Here is a 17,621-nt window from a genome sequence, read left to right as displayed (position 1 = left end):
TTCTCTGTGCCCTTTGGTCATTCTGGCTAAGGGTTTATCTATCTTGTTGATTTTCTCAAAGAACCAGCTCCTGGTATTGTTGATTTTTTGTATGGTTCTCTTTGTTTCTACTTGATTGATTTCGGCCCTGAGTTTGATGATTTCCTGCCTTCTACTCCTCCTGGGCGAAATAGCTTCTTTTTGTTCCAGGGCTTTCAGGTGTGTCATTAAGCTGGTAATGTATGCTCTCTCCATTTTCTTTTTGGAGGCACTCAGGGCTATGAGTTTTCCTCTTAGCACTGCTTTCATTGTGTCCCATAGATTTGGGTATGTTGTGTTTTCATTTTCATTGTGTTCTAAAAAGTCTTTAATTTCTTTCTTTATTTCTTCCTTGACCAAGGTATCATTGAGTAGAGTATTGTTCAGTTTCCACGTGTATGTGGGCTTTCTGTTGTTTCTGTTGCTATTGAAGACCACTTTTACTCCATAGTGATCAGATAGGAGGCATGGGATTAGTTCGATCTTCTTATATTTGCTGAGGTCTGTCTTGTGACCAATTATATGGTCGATTTTGGAGAAGGTACCATGAGGTGCTGAGAAAAAGGTATATTCTTTTGTTTTAGGATAGAATGTTCTATATATATCTGTTAAATCTAATTGGTCCAAAGCTTCAATTAGTTTCATTGTGTCCCTGTTTAGTTTCTGTTTTCCTGATCGGTCCATTGAGGAAAGTGCAGTGTTGAAGTCACCCACAATTATTGTGTTAGGTGCAATGTGTGCTTTTAGTTTTAATAAAGTTTCTTTTACAAAAGAGGGTGCCCTTACATTTGGGGCATAGATGTTCAGGATTGTCAGTTCTTCTTTTTGTATTTTTCCTTTGACCAGCAAGAAGTGTCCCTCAGGGTCTCTTTTGATGACTTTGGGTTGAAAGTCAATTTTATCTGATATTAAAATGGCTACTCCAGCTTGTTTCCTGAGACCATTTGCTTGTAAAATTGTCTTCCAGCCTTTTACTCTAAGGTAGTGTTTGTCTTTGACCCTGAGGTGTGTTTCCTGTAAGCAGCAAAATGTAGGGGCCTGTTTACGTATCCATTCAGTTAGTCTGTGTCTTTTTATTGGGGCATTAAGTCCATTGATGTTAAGAGATATTAAGGAATAGTGATTGTTACTTCCTATCATTTTTGACGTTATTTTTTAAATTTGAATGCTTAACTTCTTTTGGGTTTGATGAAAGGTTACTATCTTGCTTTTTCCAGGGTGAAGTTTCCCTCCTTGTATTGGTGTTGTCCTCCTATTATCCTTTTTAGGGCCGGGTTTGTGGATAGATATTGGGTAAACTTGGTTTTGTCATGAAATATCTTAGTTTCTCCATCTATGGTGATTGAGAGTTTTGCTGGATATAGTAGTTTTGGTTGGCATTTGTGTTCTCTTAGAGTCTGCATGAGATCTGCCCAGGACCTTCTAGCCTTCATAGTCTCAGGTGAAAAGTCTGCTGTGATTCTGATAGGTCTTCCTTTATATGTTACTTGGCCTTTTTCTCTTACTGCCTTTAGTATTCTTTCTTTGTTTAGAACATTTGGTGTTTTGATTATTATGTGACGGGAAGTATTTCTGTTCTGGTCCAGTCTGTTTGGAGTTCTGTAGGCTTCTTGTATATTCATGGGCATCTCTCTCTTTATGTTAGGGAAGTTTTCTTCCATAATTTTATTGAAGATATTTGCTGGCCCTTTAAGTTGTAAATCTTCACTCTCCTCTATGCCTATAATCCTTAGGTTTGGTCTTCTCATTGTGTCCTGGATTTCCTGGATATTTTGGGTTACAAGCTTTTTGCATTTTGCATTTTCTTTAACTGTTGAGTCCATGGTTTCTATGGAATCTTCAGCATCTGAGATTCTTTCTTCTATCTCTTGTATTCTGTTGTTGATATTTGTATCTCTGACCCCTGATTTCTTCCCAAGGCTTTCTATCTCCAAAGTTGTCTCCCTTTGAGTTTTCTTAGTTGTTTCTACTTCTGATTTTAGATCCTGGATGGTTTTGCTTAGCTCCTTCACTTGCATGTTTGTGTTTTCCTGTAATTCTTTAAGAGATTTTTGTGTTTTCTCTTTCATGAGCTCAGCCTGTTGACCAAAGTTCTCCTGTATTTCTTTAAGAGATTTTTGTGTTTCGTCTTTCATGACCTCAGCCTGTTGAGCAAAGTTCTCCTGTATTTCTTTAAGTGTTTTTTGCATTTCCTCCTTGTTGGCTTTTGTATTCTCCTGGATTTCTTTCAATGATTTTTGTGTTTCCCTTGCAAGGGCTTCTACCTTTTGATCCATTGTCTCCTGAATTTCTTTATGTATGACCTTCATGTGTTCCTGTACCAGCATCATGACCAGTGATTTTAAATCCAAATCTTGTTTTACTGGTGTGATGGGGTATCCAGGACATGTTGGTAGAGGAGAATTGGGTTCAGATGTTGCCATATTGCCTTGATTTCTGTTAGTGACGTTCCTGCGTTTGCCTTTTGCCATCTAGATCTCACTGGTGTTAGTTTATCTTGTCAGTGCTGGACTCACCAGTGCAAGCTGCCCCTTCCCAGTTGGCCTCTGGTGCACAGCTTACCTCCTGCACTGCTTGTAGACAGTGTGCTGCTGCCCAGGCTGTTCAGATCCCAAAGCAGGCACCCGAAGGCTCCCGCTGGGGCCCGCTGGATTCACTGGAGCACACTGACTTCTCCCAGCTGGCCGCCCGGAAGCCCAGCTAGCCACTTGCAGGACTTGGAGATGTAATGCTGCCGCCCAGACTGATCTGGATCCGGAAGCGGAGAGAGTAGAGCTAAGGGCTTCTGCCTGAGGCCTTGCCCCAGATTTTGTCTGTGGAGCAGATGGAGCCCGTGTGCACTCCCAGGGAGTGCCGACGGTGTATGCTACTGTGACCTCCCCTGAGTTCCGCTCACTCCGCTGGGCAGCCGATCTGCCAACCGGGCTATCGCACACAAGGTTAGCCTGGCCGCCCAGTCCCTGAGTCCAGGCAAAAGCCTGGGAGGCCAAGGTCCGAGCAAAGTTCCCCTATGGCTTTGACTGTTAATTGGGTTTGCCAGGTGACTAGGATGGCGGGCGTGTGCGCCCGCGCTCCCTGAAAGCGCCGGGAGAGTCTGCTTTGCTAACAATCACCTGGGCGGGTTGACTCACAGATGGCCCACCAAGCCGCCCAGTTCTTGGGGTCAGTCCTGTGCCTTTTGGGGACCCCCGCTTTGTTAGCCTTAGGCTATGCCTGTTACAGGTCTGCCCGCCTGAGCTCTCTGTCGTCCTGCAGGCAAAATGGCGGCGGCGCGCTCGCAGGCCTGGGCAAAAAACCTCCTGGTTGGGTTGGCACCCCGATGGCCCCCCGACCCGCCCAGGGCCTGGGTGCAGGCCAACGCCCGTCGGGCTCAGACCACCGCGGTGTTGGCCTCGGATTATGTTTGTGTACCTCAGTCTGTCCGATTCCTGGAGTACGGAACCAAGATGGATCCTCCTCTCCTGACTGGTGGGAGGCCGAGTTCTGAAGTGGCCTCCGTGCAGGAAAGGCGCCGCACAACTGCAGCTGCTTGCTGTCCGGCTGGTCAGCGAAGGTCAGTGGTCGTGGGCGCAGGGCCTAACTGGTCCCTGTGACGCCTTGGTTCCACTGCTGATGGCCCTTCAGCTGGAGCAGCCACTGCTGCCGCTGCTCTAGTCTATGTTTTTTAATTAAAGAATCAAGTCCATTGATGTTAAGAGATATTAAATAAAAGTGATTGTTTCTTCCTTGTATTTATGTTGTTAGAGGTGGAATTATGTTTGGTTTATTAATAGAAGATTATTTTCTTGCTTTTTCTAGAGTGTAGTTTCCCTCCTTGTGTTGGAGATTTTCTTTTATCATCCTTTGAATGGCTGGATTTGTGGAAAGATATTTTGTAAGTTTGTTTTTACATTGGAATATCTTGGTTTCTCCATCAATGGAAATTGAGGGTTTCTTTTTCACTTTTTTTTTTTATTAGATATTTGCTTCATTTAGATTTCAAATGTTAACCCCTTTCCATATTACCCCACTAAAAATCCTCTATCCCATCTCTACTATTCCTGCTAACTCACCCCTCAATTTTCTGACTTGCATTCCCCTATTCTGGGGAATCGAACCTTCACAAAACCAATGGCCTCTCCTCTCACTGATGTCTGAAATGGTCATCTTCTGCTACATATGTAGGTGGACCCTCAATGTGTACTCTTAGGTTGGTGGTTTAGTTCCTGGGAGCTCTGGGAGTACTGGTTGATAATATTATTATTTCTCCTGTGGAGCTGCAAACCTCTTCAGCTCCTTGGGTCTTTTCTCTAGATGTTCCATTGGGGACCCTATTCTCATTCTATTAGTTGGCTGTGCGCAATGGGTGTTTTGAGCCACTTTCCAATAAGGATCAAAGTATCCACACTTTGGTCTCCTTTCATCTTGAGCTTCATATGTTCTGTGAGTTGTACATTGGGTATTCCAAACATTTGGGCTAATAACCACTTATCAGCAACTGTGTACCATGAGTGTTCTTTTGTGATTTGGTTACCTCACTCAGGATGATAGTTTTTTATCTCCATTCATTTGCCTAAGAATTTCATGAATTTGTTGTTTTTCATAGCTGAGTAACACTCCATTGTGTAAATGTACCACATTTTCTGTATCCATTCTTCTGTTGAAGGACATCTGGGTCCTTTTCAGCTTCTGGCTGTTATAAATAAGGCTGCTATGAGTATAGTGGAGCATGTGTCCCTATTACATGCTGGAGGATCTTCTGGGTATATGCCCAGAAGTAGTACAGCTGGGTCCTCAGGTAGTGCTATGTTCAGTTTTCTGAGGAACTGCTAAACTTTTCCAGAGTGGTTTTACCAGTTTGCAATCCCACCAGCAACGGAGAAGTGTTCCTCTTTCTCCCCAACCTCTCCAGCATTTGCTGTCCCCTGAGTTTTTGATCTTGGTCATTCTGACTGGTGTGAGGTAGACTCTCAGGGTTGGTTTGACTTGCATATTTCTGATGATTATTGAACATTTCTTTAGGTGTTTCTCAGCTATCTCGTATTCCTCAGTTGAGACTTCTTTGTTCAGCTCTGTACCCCATTTTAAGAGGGTTATTTGGTTCTCTGGAGTCTAACTTTTTTTGTTCTTTGTATATATATTGGATATTAGCCATCTATTGGATGTAGGATTTCTTTTTTTTTTTTTATAATGATTATGTTTTATTCTTAGGATCACATTTTTTTATTTTTATTTAAAAGCTTCATTTTTATTTTACTTTTTTTTATTCGATATAATTTTTTATTTACATTTCAAATGATATCCCCTTTTCTAGCCCCCCACTCCCCAAAAGTCCCATAAGCCCCTTTCTCTTCCCCTGTCCTCCCACCCGTCCCTTCCCATTTCCCCATTCTGGTTTTGCCGAATACTGCTTCACTGAGTCTTTCCAGAACAAGGGGCCACCCCTCCTTTCTTCTTGTACCTCATTTGATGTGTGGGTTATGTTTTGGATATTCCAGTTTTCTAGGTTAATATCCACTTATTAGTGAGTGCATACCATGATTCACCTTTTGAGTCTGGGTTACCTCACTTAGTATGATGTTCTCTAGCTCCATCCATTTGCCTAAGAATTTCATGAATTCATTGTTTCTAGTGGCTGAATAGTACTCCATTGTGTAGATATACCACATTTTTTGCATCCACTCTTCTGTTGAGGAATACCTGGGTTCTTTTCAGCATCTGGCAATTATAAATAGGGCTGCTATGAACATAGTAGAGCATGTATCCTTATTACATGGTGGGGAATCCTCTGGGTATATGCCCAGGAGTGGTATAGCAGGATCTTCTGGAAGTGAGGTGCCCAGTTTTCTGAGGAACCGCCAGACTGATCTCCAGAGTGGTTGTACCAATTTGCAACCCAACCAGCAGTGGAGGAGTGTTCCTCTTTCTCCACACCCTCTCCAACACCTGCTGTCTCCTGAATTTTTAATCTTAGCCATTCTGACTGGTGTAAGGTGAAATCTCAGGGTTGTTTTGATTTGCATTTCCCTAATGACTAATGAAGTTGAGCATTTTTTAAGATGCTTCTCCGCCATCCGAAGTTCTTCAGGTGAGAATTCTTTGTTTAACTCTGTACCCCACTTTTTAATAGGGTTGTTTGGTTTTCTGGAGTCTAACTTCTTGAGTTCTTTATATATATTGGATATTAGCCCTCTATCTGATGTAGGATTGGTGAAGATCTTTTCCCATTTGTTGGTTGCCGATTTGTCTTCTTGATGGTGTCCTTTGCCTTACAGAAACTTTGTAATTTTATGAGGTCCCCTTTGTCAATTCTTGATCTTAGAGCATATGCTATTGGTGTTCTGTTCAGAAACTTTCTCCCTGTACCGATGTCCTCAAGGGTCTTCCCCAGTTTCTTTTCTATTAGCTTCAGAGTGTCTGGCTTTATGTGGAGGTCCTTGATCCATTTGGATTTGAGCTTAGTACAAGGAGACAAGGATGGATCAATTTGCATTCTTCTGCATGCTGACCTCCAGTTGAACCAGCACCATTTGTTGAAAAGGCTATCTTTTTTCCATTGGATGTAGGATTTCTAAAGATCTTTTCTCTGTCTGCTGGTTGCCATTTTGCTTATTGACAGTGTCTTTTGCCTTACATAAGCTTTGTAATTTTATGAAGTCACATTTGTCACTACTTGATCTTAGAACATAAGCTATTGGCGTTCTGTACAGGAACTCTTCCCCTGTGCCCGTGTGCTTTAGATTCTTCTCCAATTTCTCTTCTATTAGATTCAGTGTATGTGGTTTTATGTGGAGGTCCTTGATCCACTTGGACTTGAGCTTTGTACAGGAAGATAAGAATAGATCAATTTGCATCCTTCTACATGTTGAGTGGCTGTTGACACAGCACCATTTGCTGAAAGTGCTGTCTTTTTTCTACTGGATGGTTTTAGTTCCTTTGTCAAAGAGGAAGTGATCATAGATGTGAGAGTTCATTTCTGTTTCTCCAAACTATTCCATTGATCTACCTGGTTGTCCCTATACCAATCCATGCAGTTTTTATCACTATTTCTCTGTAGTATAGCTTGAGGTCAGGGATGGTGATTCCACCAGAAGTTCTTTTATTGTTGAGAATGGCTTTCACTCTCCTGAGTTTTTTGTTATTCAAGATAAATTTGGAAATTGCACTTTCTAACTCTATGAAAATTGAGTAGAAATTTTGATGGGGATTCCATTGAACCTGTAGACTGCTTAGGCAATATGGCCATTTTTGCTATATGAGCCCTGTCAATCCATGAGCATGGGAGATCTTTCCATCTTCTGAGATCATCTTCAGTTTCTTTCTTCAGAGACTGGAGGTTCTTGTCATACAGATTCTTCATTTGCTTGGTTAAAGTTACACCAAAGTATTTTACATAATTTATGACTATTGTGAAGGGTGTCATTTTCCTAATTTCTTCCTCAGCCTCTTTATTCTTTGAGTATGGGAAGGCTACTGACTTGTTTGCATTAATTTTATTTACAGTCACTTTGCTGAAGTTGTTTATCAGGATTAGGAATTCTGTGGTGGAATTTTTGGGGTCACTTAAGTATACTATCATATCATCTGCAAATAATGGTACTTTGACATCTTCCTTTCCAATTTGAATCCCTTTGACCTCCTTTTGTTGTCTAATTGCTCTGGCTAGGACTTTAAGTACAATATTGAACAAGAAGGGAGAGAGTGGACACCTTGTCTATTCCCTGATTTCAGTGGTAGTACTTCAAGTTTATCTCTGTTTAGTTTAATGTTGTCTACTCATTTGTGGTGTATTGCTTTTACTATTTTTAGATATTGGCCTTGAATTCCTGATCTTTCCAAGATTTTTATCATGAAGAGTTGTTGGATTTTCTCAAATAATTTCTCAACATCTATTGAAATGATTATGAGGCTTTTTGAATTTGCGTTTGTTTATATAGTGGATAACATTGATGGATTTCCATATATTGAACCATCCCTGTATTTCTGGGATGAAGCCTACTTGATCATGATGGATGATTGTTTTGATGTGTTCTTGGATTCAATTGGCAAGAATTTTATTGAGTATTTTTGCCTCGATATTCATAAGGGAAAATGGTCTAAAGTTCTCTTTCTTTGTTGGGTCTTTGTGTGGGTTAGGTATCAAAGTTACTGTGGCTTCATAAAATGAATTGGGTAGTGTTCCATCTGTTCCTATTTTGTGGAGTAGTTTGAAGAGTATTGGTGTTAGGTCTTCTTTGAAGGTCTGATAGAACTCTGCATTGAACCCATCTGGTCCTGGGCATTTTTTGGTTGGGAGGATTTTAATGACTGCTTCTGTTTCTTTAGGGGTTATGGGATTGTTTATGTTGTTTATCTGATCCTGATTTATCTTTGGTACCTGGTAGCTGTCTAGAAAATTGTCCATTTCCCCTAGGTTTTCCACTGTTTTGAGTATAATCTATTGTAGTAGGATCTGATGGGTTTTTGGATTTGCTCAGTATCTGCTGTTATGCCTACCTTTCATTTCTGACTTTGCTGATTTGGGTACTGTCTCTGTGCCCTCTGCTTAGTCTGGTTCAGGGTTTATCTATCTTGTTGGTTTTTTCAAAGAACCAGCTTCTTGTTTGGTTGATTCTTTGTATAGTTCTTTTTGTTTCTACTTGGTTGATTTCAGCCCTGAATTTATTTCCTGCCATCTATTCCTCTTGGGTGTATTTGTTTCTTTTTCTTGTAGAACCTTCAGATGTTCTGTCAAGCTGTTAGTGAATGCTCTTTCTAGTTTCTTTTTGGAGGCACTCAGAGTTATGAGTTTTCCTCTTTTCACTGCTTTCATTATGTCCTATAAGTTTGGGAATGGTCTGCCTTTGTTTTCATTAAATTCTAAAAAGTCTTTAATATTTTTATTTCTTACTTGACCAAGTTATCATTGAGTAGAATGTTGTTCATTTTCCATGTGTATGTGGCCTTTCTGTTGTTTTTGTTGCTATTGAAAATCAGCTTTAGTCCGTGGTGATCTGATAGAGTGCATGGAATTATTTCAGTCTTCTTATACCTGCTGAGGTCTTTTGTGACTGAGTATATGGTCAATTTTGGAAAAGCTACAGTGACGCACTGAGAAGAAGATATATTCTTTTGTTTTAGGATAAAATGTTATATAGAAATCTGTTAAATCTATTTGGTTCATAAATTCTGTTAATTTCACTATTTCTCTGTTTAGTTTGTGTTTCCCTGATCTGTCCATTGATGAGAATGGGATGTTGAAGTCTTCCTATATTATTGTGTGTGTACAATGTCAGCTTTGAGCTTTGTTAAAGTTTCTTTTGTGAATGTTGGTACCCTTGTATTTGTATCATATATGTTCAGAATTGAGATTTTTTCCTCTGATGAGTATAAAGAGTCCTTCCTTATCTTTTTTGATTACTTTAGGTGGAAAATCAAATTTATTTGATATTAGGATGGCTTTACCAGCTTGTTTCTTGGGACCATTTGCTTGGAAAATTGTTTTTCAGTCTTCTACTCTGAGGTCTTGTCTGTCTTTGTGCCTGAGGTGAGTTTCCTATATGCAGCAAAATGTTAGGTCCTCCTTATGTATCCAGTCTATTAGTCTATGTCTTTTTATTAGAGAATTGAGTCCTCTGATATTGACAGATATTAAGAGAAGTAATTGTTGGTTTCTGTTACTTTTGTTAGAGGATGTGGAGTTATGTTTGTGTTTTTCTTTTTGTTTTGTTAAAAGAAGATTAATTTCTTGCTTTTTCTAGTGTGTAGTTTCCCTCCTGTTGTTGGAGGTTTCCTTTTATTATCCTTTGAATGGCTGGATTTGTGGAAAGATATTGTGTAAATTTGTTTTTGCATTGGAATATCTTGGTTTCTTGGTCCATGAAAATTGAGGGTTTTTCTGGGTATAGTTGCCAGGACAAGCATTTGTGTTCTGTTAGTGTCCATATGATCCCTGCCCAGGATCTTCTGGTTTCATAGTGTCTGCTAAGAAGTCTGATGTAATTCTGATAGTTCTGCCTTTATTTATTACTTGACCTTTTCCCCTTACTGCTTTTAGTATTCTTTCTTTGTTTTGTGCATTTGATGTTTTGATTATTATGTGATGTGAGTTATTTGTTTTCTGGTACAATCTATTTAGAGTTCTGCAGGCTTCTTGTGTGTCCATAGGTATTTCTTTCCTTAGGTTAGGGAAATTTTCTTCTGTAAGTTTTTGAAGATATTTATTGGCCCTTTGAGAGTCTTTGTTCTCTTCTATACCAATTATCCTTACCTTTGGTCTTATCATTGTGTCCTGGATTTCCTGGATGTTTTGTGTCAGGAGCTTTTTGCATTTTGCATTTTCTTTGACAGATGAGTCAATGTTGTCTATGGTATTTTTTGCACCTGATATTCTCTCTTCTATTTCTTGTATTCTGTTGATGATATTTTTATCTATGACTCCTGATCTCTTTCCTAGGTTTTTTATCTCCAGATTTGTCTCCCTTTATGATTTCTTTATTGTTTCAAATTTTATTTTTAGATACTGGAAGGTTTTGTTCAATTCCTCTACACGTTTGCTTGTGTTTTCCTGTAATTCTTTAAGGTATTTTTGTGTTTCCTCTTTAAGGGCTTCTACCTGCTGACCCATGTTCTCCTATATTTCTTTAAGGGACTTATTTATATCCGTCTTAAAGTTCTCTATTGGCATCATGAGATGTGATTTTAAATTCTAATCTTGCTTTTCCAGTGTGTTGGTGTATCCAGTACACTCTGTGTTAGGAAAACTTGGTTATGATAATACCATGTATCCTTGGTTTCTGTAGGTGGGGTTCTTGCACTTGCCTTTAGTCATCTGGTTATTCTGGATTTAGTTCATCTTGCTGTCTCTCTCTGCACCATGTCCCTCCTATGCCATTGTCAGCACTTCCAAGACCCCAACTCTTTGCTGAAGGGACCTGTGCACAAAGGGCTGTGGAGCAACTCCAGCTCCAGGGTGCAGATGGTGACTGGAAGGATCCTGTCACAGGCTTTCTTCCTCTTTCTTCTTTCTGTCTCTCAAAACCAGACAGAAGTGATGTAGGGACAATGACCATGGGAAGTAAAGACCCCTGAAATAACTCCAACCTCTTCAGTTCTTGATGAGAAAGGAAATTTTCCCTCTGAACTTTACCTCCCCACACATATTTCCCTTAATTACCAAAGTGAAGAGGATCAGAAAAATAACATGCCAATTTTCCCAATGTTAATACCCTCACTGGGGTGAATTCCAAGCTTCCATCCTGAAAATGCCTCTCCTTTTGAGGAGATGAGCACTATCTGATGTTGTGAGTTGGTCAAAGCCTGCACCTGCACAGTTGTAGGCTAAAACAAAGGAGCAGTATGAACTCCTGGTAGAAATGATTACATGAGAGAATAAGCTAATTGCTATGATATAGTCTCATCCTCAAACCAGAGTCACAAGTAAAGGTCTCCCTACTGATATGTGATCTACTCAGCTCACAAGGCTAGAAAACATACTAGCCTTAGGAGGTCAATTAAATTTCTTTGTTAAGTAAAGACATCAGTCTTTATTGTGTGCAGTAAGGAAAGGGTTTGAATGCTCTATCCCATCTCTTCAGGGTAAGACCTGTGATTCACAAGTGAGATTGGAGATGGATATCAAAGAATGTAGTGAGACACTTGTGTTTCCTTTTATGTGAGGAAATACCATTTGTTTCATGGATTCATTCATTCATAAATGGTTGAGTCTACAATAAGTTACAGGCACTGAAGACAGAATGGGTAACTAAGAAAAAGATACTGTCTTAATAAGAGAGATATTAACTAAATACATCTGTAACATGGCAGGTGATAGTGAAGCTGTGTCAATGTACAGTCAAGCTATGGGCACTGAAAATGATATGGTGAGAAGTGCCTGTGAGATTGTGTAGGTAAGAATGTCTTTTTGATAAGGTGACATTTAAACTGTAACTTGAAAGGTGAGAGAGTGACAGATGTGATAATTATTTCAGGAAGAGAGGATGTGGCAGCATCATGGGTTTGCTCACTCAAGAACAAGAGGCCACTGGGACTGGAAATGGAGCTCCATTAGTTAAAGAAAGTGGAGTGGGGGATCAGGGCTGAGTGGTGCCTCAAGGCAGGATTGCGGTAAGCTTTCTTAGATAGTATCCGAAGCATTTAAGTAAAAGAGAAAACTTTCTTACAAATTTGTTTGTTTGTTTGTTTGTTTATGTATATGACTACACTGTTATGTTCTTCATACACACCAAGAGAGGGCTTCAGATCCCACTACAGATGGTTGTAAGCCACCATGTGATTGCTGAGAATTGAACTCAGGACATCTAGAAGAACCATCTCTTACCTGCTGAACCATCTCTTCAGCCCCAATAAAATACTTTAAAATACAAGTTAAAAAGGGACTTGTTTAAGAACCTCAAGGATTTACCCAAATGTCATTCCATAAGAGACACGAAGGAATCCCAACTCAAATTCCACATCTGGAAATAGTACAGACAAATGAGGCTACAAAAAAAAAATGAGAAGACATATCTGCAAGGCAAAAGAAGCAGCATCTAATGACACTGTGGGTTTTGTTTGTTTGTTTGTTTGTTTGTTTGTTTGTTTTTTTGGAGGGGGAGAAATTTTGAAAAAAAACAGATGTTGAGTTTAGGACATTTCCTAAGACAGGATCAAGAACTCTGGCCTAGAATGGTTGGGTTCTGCAAAAGAGACACAGATTTTGTAAGCTCACAGGAATGATTTTCAATTCTTCTTATCTCTTTTCTCTTTTCTCCAGTGAGCATGGACTAAATATCTGTTATCTGGAAGATCTCTTGAGAGATACAATGGTAAGCAAGGTACCTCCTTCAGAAAGGTCCATGAACATCCAGAAGTAACATAGTTCAAGATTCCAGAAATAAAATATGGACAATCACATATTATCTTTTAATATTCTTCCATGGATGAATGATTACATGAGACAATGCAGGTAAACTAGTCTTCCACATACATGATCTACATAAATGCACATACATACATACACACACACACACACACACACACACACACACACACACATATATATATATATATATATATATATATATATATATATATATATATATATATATATATATATATATAAAACTTACACCTACACACAAAAAAGAAATAGAATACAATAAACATATCCATCATGAGTGTTATGGAGAAAGCCTGAATACTGAGATTTTTTTTTTTTTGCTTTAAAATCCACATTACCTTGACAACCACAGTTTTATATTAAAATATCCACATATCCATTGTTTACTACCAAACATGAGTTATAAGATGTTATAAGTGGTTTTAGGTTAACCTCCAAATTTATACTGATTTTATTCAGGTTATAAATTCTAGAGTATATCTAACCTCAAGTTCCTATGCAGGCTGAGATCTCATCTGATACATGCTAAGATTTGGTAGGTGAATGCTGGGTATGTCTGAAGCAGTCAGAAATGGAAGCACTGACACATGGGTTACAAAGATAAAAATGGAGAAATTGCTGTCAGTGAAGTGCCAAGCTCCTTGCTGTCTTTCTGGCTCTAAAAGCAGATCTTTGCCTCTACCCTTCCCTGTTCAGTCTCTAGTGAGTAGCATCTAGGAAAAGTGTACTTAGTTAGATGATGAGAATGGGAAAACACCTCAGAAAAGATATGAAATGTGTGTATGTGTGTGATGTGAATAGGTGAAATATATTGTTGATCATACTTAAGGAAGGTATTTGTTATGCCTTATCTTTTTTGTGAGTGTGTGTGTGTGGGTTTCTAGGAGAGAATATGTGGAAAATGATGAAATGTTGCCTTTCATCTCTTATTTCTAATAGAACACATGAAATTTTAAATTCTAGGGTCCCTTGCTGTCTGCCATTGGGATCCACAGATTTTCAGCAGGCTGTGAGTATATATGCATTTAGATGAGCATGTGCGTTAAAGTAGACTGATGCCTTTGTGCTCTAAAGCTTTCATTTATTTATTTATTTGCACATGACATATTTAATTCTAAGGTGCTTAAAACATTTTGAAAACATTAAATTAACTGTTAATCCTCTCCATGCCTTTATAAAGCAGAATAAAAAAGTCTTTTATTATAAAACATTACAGATTAAATCTGAAAGACTTCACAGGGAAAAGGATAATCAAGAGGGATAAAAGGAGACAGATTCAATAGAAAAAAAAACACAAAATTTTTTTTTTTCAGTTCCTGGGAAAACCTTAGTTGCCAGGTCACTTTTCTACTTGAGTACTAGATTTCCATAATTGAAAATGAAAAGTGCATGGGAATCTGATTATAGATAATGTTAAAAAATAAATAAAAAAAAGACATGTTAGGCTTACAGGAAGTTTTGTTTGTGTGATCATTACTATAATCACAGTTACCACCACCGTCTTCATCACCATCACCACCATCTGCATCACCATTGCTGTTGTAATCGTTTGAATGAGAATGCTCCCTGTTGGCTCAGATATTGAAATACTTGGTCCCTAATTGGTGGCACTGTTTGGAGAGGTTTTTGAGATGCAATCCTATGGGATGAAGTATATCAGTAAAGGAAGGCTTTGAGAATTTAAACACTCCACACCACTTCCAACTTGCCCTCTTCATTTTGTGTTTTTGTTTGAGGATGTGAGAATTCAGATTTCTGATCATGCCACTTGTCTTCCACTTGTTGTAACACCTCCGTGTCCTAATGGACTTGTATTTCTCTAGAATTGTAATCCTAACTCTTCCTTCTATAAGTCATCTTGGTATGCTGGCTTGAATAAGAATGGCCTCTATAGACTTGTATGCTTGATACTTGATCCTGAGTTTGATACTTGATCCTGGTGGAACTGTTTGGAAAAGATTAGAAAGTATGGCCTTGTTGGAGAAGGTGAGTCACCAAGAGTAGGTTTTGAGAGTGGGCTTTGAGGATCCAAAAGCTGATTTGGTTCTTAGTCAGCTTTCTCTGCCTAGTGCTTATAGAAAAAGATGTAAGCTCTCAGCTCCTGCTACAGTGCTCTGCCTAGCTGCCTGCTGCTGTGCTTCCTGCCAGGATGGTCGCAGACTCTAACCCCATTGAACTGTGAGCCTCCAATTAAATGCTTTCATGTATAAATTCATTTACCACAGCAACTGAAATGTAACTATGTCATTTAGTTATGGTGTTTTATCAAAGCAACAGAAAAGTAACTAATACAGCTATCACCATCACCATCATCACTATAACTATCATCATCAATATCATCATCATCAACATTGTCATCACTATCACCAGCATCATCACTATTTTCACTAACCTTATCATTATCATCATCCTCACCATCCTCACCATCACTGTCATGAACATTCACTGCCATTAATGTTATCATTAGTATCACTATCATTATCAACTCTTTTATCACTGTCAACATCATTGGCACCATCACATTTGCCATTATCATTATACCATCATCATCATCATCACTGCTACTATTCTCATCATTGACATCACCTGCATCATCACTATTGTCACCAGCATCATCATCACCATCATCATCTGAATTGCCATCACCATCACCAGCATCATCATTATTGTTACCAATGTCATCATCATCATCCCCATTGCCATCACCATTAACTGCATCATCCCTATTATCACCATCATTATTTTCTTCATCACCGCCACCATCATCACTATTGCTACCATTGTCCTTACCATTGCTGTCATCATTTTTTAAAGGTGAGAGGTTTTGAGTTTTTATTCATTGTAGTTGTTTTGTTTTGCATTGCTGAGGATAATACTAAGATCCAATACACAGGAGGCAAGTCTCCTACTACTTAACAGCATGTTTTATGATGAGATAATCTTTTTTTTTTTTTTTTTGTGGATTTGGATTTTTTCGAGTCAAGATTTCTCTGTATAGCCCTGGCTGTCCTGGAACTCACTCTGTAGACCAGGCTGGCCTCGAACTCAGAAATCCGTCTGCCTCTGCCTCCCAGAGTGCTGGGATTACAGGCGTGCGCCACCACCGCCCGGCTGTGATGAGCTAATCTTGACCAAGCCAAATCTTTGTTTAAAAATAGATCAGTTACAGAAATGTACCCAAACCTCACATCCCCTATGTCTGTATCTATAACAGAATTATTTTTTATTATTTCAATTAGGTTGTTTATTTGTACTGTTCTTTTGAATGAGGACTGATCTTGTAACTTTCTTTGGCCAGTAGAATACAGAAGCAACATTCTTCCCAGGCTCAGTATAGACCTCAAGTGACTTCATTCTTCTCGGACTCTCATGGAGGCTTATTTCAACATCAAGAACAAGTTCAGGGTAGCCTTCCAGATTATGAGTGACAAATAGTTCAAGACTCTTCATCACTTAAATGATAATGGCTAGCTTCATCAGGATGCCCACCTGCCAGCCAACACAGTAGGTACAGCTCATACAGGCTTTGTTTAGTCTAGATTATCAGGACTACTCATTTGTCCCAAATATATTTGTGAGCAGTAAAAAATTATTTAAGTTACTCAGTTTTGAGAATGGTTTGTTATTAAACAATAACTAGATTTTATAGCTCTTTATATTTTTTATTAATTTCACTATCATTAATCTTGCTTAAACTACAAAGATTAACTGAATCTCCAAATTAATTTATTTATGGGTTACTGTGTGCAGGGTCAGTGAGGAGAACTAAAGAGAACCAAAGTCCTAGTCAGTAAGAAGCAGGATAGGTGAAATGTTGTCAGTTGGTGCTAAAGATGGTAAAGACTCTGGGTTACACAGATGTCCCTCAACAGAAGAATGGATACAAAAAAAATGTGGTATATTTACACTATGGAATCCTACTCAGCTATTAAAAACAATGAATTCATAAAATTCTTAGGCAAATGGGCGGAACTGGAAAATATCATCCGAAGGTAGGTAACCCAATCACAAAAGAACACACATGGTATGCACTCACTGAGAAGTGGATATTAGCCCAGAAGCTCAGAATACCCAAGACACAATTCACATATCAAATGATGCCCAAGAAGAAGGAAGGAGAGGCCTCTGCTCCTGGAAAGGCTCAATGAAGCAGTGTAGGAGAAGACCAGGACAAGGAAGCAGGAAAGGGTTGATTAGGGAACAGGGGGAGGGGAGAGGGCTTATGGTACTTTTTGGGAGGGGGGAACCAGGAAAGGGGAAATCATCTGAAATGTAAATAAAGAATATATCTAATAAAGAAAAAAAAAGAAGTTTATAAAAAAGAGACTCTGGATCACAGTAAGGGTTAAGAGCTATGGCATTCTGTAGAGAAAAGATAGTTGTTAGGCTGGAGTTGGGATGGAGTAAGAGGGATTGTAGAGTCAATTTAAGAAACTCCTCTAGCACTTGTGAAATTCATACAGCTATTGTCTTGATGTTTTTCTAAATTTATGCATGAAAGCTTAATTCCCACTGTGATAATTTTAGGAGACTCAGCTGTTATTCCATGCTACCTTCCAAAGACCTCATTTTACAGTATCACTTTCTTGGGCATTTCAGTTCAGGATTTGCATTCTTTTCTTTTCACTTAATTTATTTATTTATTCACTTTACATTTGGAATGGAGTCCCTTCCATCTCCCCTCCCAGCCCTACCCTCATATCTCTCCATGATGCCCTCCTCTTCACCTCTGAGAAGAAGAGAA

General features: G+C 39.0%; 1 pseudogene; it reads right to left on the bottom strand.

The window, feature by feature from the left end:
* Positions 1-16,327, bottom strand: part of LOC127671601 (keratin, type I cytoskeletal 18-like) — a 90,183-nt pseudogene extending 73,856 nt beyond the window's left edge.
* Between the last annotated feature and the right edge of the window lie 1,294 nt (positions 16,328-17,621).

The sequence above is a fragment of the Apodemus sylvaticus genome, chromosome 21 (assembly GCF_947179515.1).
Source record: "Apodemus sylvaticus chromosome 21, mApoSyl1.1, whole genome shotgun sequence".
NCBI lineage: Eukaryota > Metazoa > Chordata > Mammalia > Rodentia > Muridae > Apodemus > Apodemus sylvaticus.
This window is presented reverse-complemented; position numbering and strand designations above follow the sequence as displayed.